General features: G+C 39.5%; 1 non-coding gene across 1 annotated transcript; it reads right to left on the minus strand.

Moving 5' to 3' along the window:
• Positions 1 to 2,404: 2,404 nt before the first annotated feature.
• Positions 2,405 to 2,511, minus strand: LOC112787822 (small nucleolar RNA R71). The gene has a single exon (XR_003195212.1). It is a non-coding gene; the product is annotated as a small nucleolar RNA R71 (small nucleolar RNA).
• Positions 2,512 to 6,962: the final 4,451 nt, after the last annotated feature.

Here is a 6,962-nt window from a genome sequence, read left to right on the forward strand (position 1 = left end):
CTCAATGTCTTAAGTACGTGATATCTACTCCTAGACTTGAAGTACGTCAAATGGCTTTGATCACATCAACCCATAAGTCCCAACCTACCTACTAATTAGATTAGTAGTGGGTTGGCGTCAATGAGTATCAAATTGACCACCAAGGGCTCCCAAATCATCAAATCCATTAGACCCAATGACTCAAGTTTACCCAATTCCCTTAACCTAGGCCAAGAGTAAAGAAAACTACTCCATAATCAAAGTAAACAATTCATCGAACACATGGTAAGCATTAACAAAAGACATGTTCAAAATAACAATTAAATTGGAATCTACAAATACCCACTAACAATTATCAACATACAATCATCAAAACAACAAGACTAAACATAGAAATCATCAATGTAATATCAACAAGTCAATAATCAGAACATTCATGAAATGGGTATAAAATGACAAGTAACAAGGATTCATAAACTATCACAAGATATAAGCAAAATTGTAGCAAGGAATTCAAATTGAACAATTAAAACTAGCAATTAACAAGATCCAATTCATAAATCAACAAGGGAAGATCAGATTAAAACTAGATCTAGAGAGTAACAAGGGTTTCTCTCTCTAGAATCACCCAAGAACCCAAAAACTAGCTAAAAATTATGTCCTAGTGTAAAATGATTGATCCCCCCTTTCTTCTAGCATCCTTGGGTCTTTTCCATGCAGAAACAACTTGGAATTGGGCCTCATGAGCCTTAGAAATTGCCAGGCACGATTTCCTTTAATGAGGTCACGTGCAGCTTCCCACGCGTGCGCGCCATGTGTGCGTGCGCACCGATTGCTTTTGCGACCCACGCATGCGTGCCAAGCATGCATGCACGTCGATAGGAATCTTCTGATCTGCGCGGATGCGTCCATCCTTGCGCGCCCCTTCCAGCCAACCTCATCCACGCGTGCGCGTGGAGTGCGTGGGCGCGCCAATGCTGCTTTTTCCAAGATCTCAATTCTTCATGTTCCTCCCTTTTTGTACATGCTTTCTCCCTCTCTTCTAAGTCATTCCTACCCTATAACTCCTGAAATTACTCAACAAATACATCACGGCATCGAATGGCAATAGAAGAGGATTAAAATAAGGCAATTTTAAGGCAAAATAAGCATGTTTTCCATCATGGAGCAATATTGGGAAGTGATCACAAAACCATGCATTTCTTCCGAATTAGTGTGAGAAATGTTGATAAAATTCCCCAAAATAAGCACAAGATAAACCACAAAATAGGGGTTTATCACTTTCCCATTTACAATTAAGTCAATTATGTTTCTGCACTTTACATTATTGCCATTTCTTTTTCTGCACTTCACTGCTTTTATTTACCTTTGAGTCATTTATGTTTCTGCCCATTTATAATTCTGCAATCACAATCTCTTTTGTTTAGCTTGACTAATTCACCAATTGATTAAAATTGCTCAAATCTACCAATCTATGTGGATACGATCCCACTCCACTGTGGGTTATTACTTGACGATAATTTTGGTGCGCTTGCCAAAAGAACGGATTCATCAATTTTTGTATGGGGAGTGAATTCTGTTCATAAAGTTTTATGGCGACGTTGACGGTGATTGGTTTGATTTTGACAATGACTAAATTGATTGGAGAACTAGATTAAGCAATTTAATTACCTTGCTATTTTTTTTACTCTTTCAATTTTTCTTGCTATTCTGTTTTCTTTTTTACTTTGATTAATTTTGTCATTCATTGTTCATATTTCCATTCTTCTAACTGTTTGATTAATTGCATCAACCAAGCTAACAACTAATATTGACAAGAGTGATTTCTTCACTTGCCCTCTGCTTGCCGTTTGTTGAATGTATGACAGGTAGAAGGGAAAAAACTTTATCCTTCTTCGATAGTGAACCTGAGAGGACCCTCCTGAGATTAAGGAAAGAGGCAATAGGCAAAGGCATAGTTGGAGAGGAAGTAGTAGAGGAAGATCTGAGAACCACTATAGAGGAAGAGGTATATAACAATGTTGGAGAGGATACTGGCAATCATGTTGGACAAGAGAGGAGAGTCTTAGGCTCCTACATCAACCTAAATCTAGGAAACTGTGGCAGTAGCATTCTGAAGCCAACAATCCATGCTAACAATTTTGAGTTGAAACCTTAACTCATCACACTTGTCCAGAATAATTGTTCATGAGGAGAAGGTGCTCAAGAGGACCCAAACCAACATCTTACTACATTCTTGAGGATCTGTGACACTGTAAAGTCCAATGGTGTACACTCTGACACCTACAAGCTACCTTTGTTCCCTTTCTCACTCAAAGATAAGGCAGCAAAGTAGCTAGAAGCATTTTCCAAGGAGAGCTTAACTACATGGGATGATGTTGTGAACAAGTTTCTAGCAAGATTCTACCCTCCACAGAGAGTTAATAGACTAAGAGCCGAGGTGCAAACTTTCAGACAGCAAGATGATGAAACACTTTATGAGGCCTGGGAGAGGTTCAAAGATTTGACAATGAAATGTCCACCGGATATATTCAATGAGTGGGTACAACTACACATCTTCTATGAAGGGCTATTATATGAGTCAAAGCAATCAATTGATCATTCTTCATGAGGCTCACTCAACAAGAAGAAAATCATTGAAGAAGCCATAGATGTCATAGAGACGATGGCTGAGAATGAGTATTTCTATGCTTCAGATAGAACTCAAAAGAGAGGAGTAATTGAGCTCAATTCCATGGATGCCTTGTTAGCCCAAAACAAAGTGATCATTGCACAACTAACAGCTTTGAACAAGAAGATGGAGAAGAATCAAGTCTCAGCCATTCAAGCCCAACCTCCTTAACAAGAAGGAGATGCACCAGAAAGAGGGAATTGGGGGGTTGTGAATGTAAGAGAGAGCAAGCAATGTAAATGGCAAGAAATTAGAGTACAAAAGGGTAACTTGGCATGCAAGAAAGTAGAAGTCAAAGCAAGTAAAAGCAATGAAGATGGCAATTGAAAGCTAAAAAGGAATCCTGGTGAGAATTGGTTAATTAAGGATTCCTATCATAGTTGTGGACCACAAACATGGTAATTATGTGTAGATTAATCCCAATTAGTCAATCCTACATCGAGAATAAGTCAATTAGGCATAATTAATTTCAATCCACGAGTCCTAATCAACTCACTAATTAACTTAGTGAAAGATTAGCGTTAGTGGAAACCAAATGAATTAACAACCCTCACACAATATGGAATGGACATCCACCACTCAAGTTCACCCAAACCACACAATTTCTCAACAAAGAGTGAGAAAAGCTATGCAAAAATCCAACCAAGCATTTTATCAAACACTTGGTGGGCATGAAAAGAAAGCATGGTAAATGACAAGAAATAATAAATGCTACAACTACCAATTGCAAGGGAAATAAAGATAGCAACTCAATAAAGCAATAAAGAGGCATGAAACATAAAATTGCATTAAATGTAAATTAAAGTAACAAGAGTGAAAATACATAAAAGTGGCAAAAATGGAGAAAGTGACAAGATAAAATAATGAAATTAAGACAATAGAATAAGGAAGGGTAGAAGAAATTAAAGTAAAACAAGAATTAAAAAGGCAAATTACAAGGAAAGTAAACTAAGAACCCTAATTTCTAGAGAGAAAGGGGAGCTTCTCTCTCTAGAAAATGAACTACATGATAAAAATCTACCTTAATTGCTCCCCCTTCAAATGGAGTGAGGCCTTGCTTAATATAGGGAGAATCAGCATCAAAAACTTCAAAACCTGGGTTCTAGAGGCCCAGAAATCGCCCCAGCGATTTCCATTAAATGAGTCACGGGCTGGGACGTGTGCGAATGCATGCACACATGCTGATTTTCCGCTTGTGCGTACGCACAGGTGGTCATGCGTACGCACACATGGTTTTGCGGTTTTTGTGCATATGCACAGGTGGTTGTGCGCACGCACACTCCAATGTGTGCTTCTCCTTTGTTTTCTTCATGTTTTCTCCCTTTGTGCATGCTTTTCCATCACTTCTCCCTTCCATATTAGCCTCGTAATCCTGAAATCACTCATCAACCACATCAAGGCATCGAATGGAATAAAAGTGAAATAAAATTTAGCTATTTTAAGGCCTAAAAAGCATGTTTTCACAATTAAGCACAAATCTAGGGAGAATTACAAAACTATGCTATTTAGAGGAATAAGTGTAGGAAAAGTTGATGAAATCCACCCAAATAGAGCAAATAAATATCATGAAATGTGGATTCATCAGCCATAGACTCAAGCATTACCTAGGAGACTCACTGGATGAGAAGAGAGTGAGCTACAACCACAGCTGAGAATGGAAGAACGTCAAGCTAGTGACGATAAAGAAGCACTAGTTGGGAGGCACCCCAACACTTTATATCCTTTTGATTTATTGCTTTCTTAGAAGTAGTTAAAAATTTGCCAATTTAGGAAGTTTAAGTTTCAGTTTAATATTTGTGTTTCATTGCCTTCTAGAGATAGATTGTAGGTGGTAGATTAGGAAGTTTTAATATCAGTTTTTGGTAGTTAGAAAAGGCTTACATTTTGTTTTCTTTTATTCTGGAAATGCAATTTGATGAATATATGTACTAATGATGAGTAATTGGACTGAGAACTAGCTAAAAAGCTAGGTTTGGTCTGGCCACTAACCCACTTAATCTAGGCTTACAACCAATTGAATGAATTAATTTAAAGAGTAAGCCCATGGATTAAGTTTGGTGTGCCCACCACCACACGAAGATCACCTAGCAAGCCCAATGCCATCCAAGTTAAAAGCATTTAATAAATTGGTGAACACATAAAAGTTGGTTTTAAATGTGTTCTGAAGGAGGTTAGGGGTGAAAGAATGCGAAAGGATGAAAATTAATTCACCCTCATAAACACATTAAAGCCCAATGATGAACCAAATTTATTATGATGCAATAGGATTAAGGTTGGTGTCCTAAAGGACACTCATCAGTTGCTATTTCATTGGTTCACACTATGAGAAATGTAAAGGGTTCTTTGTCATTACTGTTGGGGTTTTCGGTTTTATTTTTAGGAGAGAGAATAGGACCCACATGATTGATATCTCAAAAAGCAAGAATTCAAATTGTACTTGCACTTTGGAACTTAACACTTGCAAGAAGCCAAAAGGGATTAGGGTTGGCGCCTCTTCCCACGCTAGGCGCTACTTCCCAAGTGAGAAAACATTGAAGTGCTTTCACTTCCCACCATCCAGAGTACACTTTCCACCCCTATAAAAAGCCCCTCACTTTCCCACCTCCCTTCACAAAGTAAACCTCAACCTCATACACAAAAGAACCCCCACACTTTCTTCCTCTCTTCCCCTTACCTTTCTTTTCCTTTTCTTTTTCTTTTCTTGATTGGGACAATCAAGTCCTAAGTTTGGTGTTGGAGTAAAACTGTGTTTTGCTTATTCTCTTGCAATATTCCCCAACCTTCTTTAAACCTTCAAGCACCCTTTTCTCACCCCAATGGCACCACCAAGAGCCTCATCATCAAAGAAAAGAAAGGCCAAGGAACCAATTTCTGGATCCTCAAGTTCAAGATTCAATGAGTACAAGTTCCTCTCATCATTCAACCAAAACCAATTTTATGGTTGGGTGAGTGAGAGACAAATTATCCCAGAGGTTGGTTCCCAGCTGGGAAGGAACGAGCACCCTGAGATCAATAGGGGGATAAACAATAGAGGCTGGGCACTCTTGTGCAACACACTAAGGAACGTGGTGGAATGCTTGGTGAGAGAGTTCTATGCCAATGCTGTACCTCAACGTAGGCAAGCCTATGACTATCTCAGCTCTGTGAGGGAAAAGGCCATTGATTATAGCCCCTCCAACATAGAGAGGATGCTAACGGTGAATTGGACAAACTCCACCCGGAGCAACAATATTTTATGAAATCCTCAATGAGATTTGTGTGCTGAATGTGCAATGGATAAACGACAAGGATGAGAGGCCCAATCAGCTGAGAAGAAGGGATTTGAGCCCCCAAGCTAGAGGGTGGCTGGATTTTATGAGAAGGTTTCTAATTCCCACATCCAACACTTCAGAGATAACTAAAGAGAGAGCTGTGCTCATATACAGCATAATGAGAGGAGAAGGGAGCATAGAGCTCAAGGTTGGCATTCCCCAGCATCATCCAAAGGCTGTGTGATGAAGCAGGGGTAGAGAAAATTATTGATAAAGTGCTAGTAGAACAAGAAAAGCCCATAACTGCCAAGAAGATGGCCAAAGTGGTGACTGTCAACCCACTTGAGAGGAGAAGGGAGCATAGAGATCATGCTCATATACCACAAGGGCAGCCACAACAAGAGGAAGAAGTCGAAGAGCAACCACATTTCCTAGCACTCCAACCACCACCAGACCAATAATACCAACAATTTCCTGAAGGATTCAACTGGGAACAACTGCAAGGAGACGTACACCAAATGAAGGAAGACCTACATCATCTGAGAGAAGATGTCAACCAACTCAAGGATAATCAACAAAAGCAATGGGACTAAGTGAATGAGAATATACAACAACTCCAAGGAAGTATGGAACACCTGAAGGAGCAGCAAGACCAAATCAACTGGGGAGAGATGCAAGGCAGCCTAAGAATGATTTTGGAACAACAACTACATCAAATGGGGGGCCTTGCTGAGTTCAAGCATCTTTATGAAGCAAGAACTGTAGCAAGAGGGGAATATGACTGCTACGCACAAATAAAATTGACCTACTTGTGCAATACAGTAGCCAACATGAATCCCAGTTATCCTACCTATATGCAGAAGATGGAGGAACTCAGTGCAAAGCAGGAAGAAATAGCATACCAGCACAAAGAAAATGTGAAATCCTATATGAGAAGGCTAGGATTTTGGAAGCCTAAGGACAAAAAGGCACAAGAGGGATCCTTCAAGAAATATGACTCCTCCCCCTCCAAAAAGAAAGACAAAGGAAAAGGGCCAACGAACTGAAGCTGCTCAAGGTGG

Source organism: Arachis hypogaea, chromosome 20 (assembly GCF_003086295.3).
Source record: "Arachis hypogaea cultivar Tifrunner chromosome 20, arahy.Tifrunner.gnm2.J5K5, whole genome shotgun sequence".
In the NCBI taxonomy this organism is placed as follows: domain Eukaryota; kingdom Viridiplantae; phylum Streptophyta; class Magnoliopsida; order Fabales; family Fabaceae; genus Arachis; species Arachis hypogaea.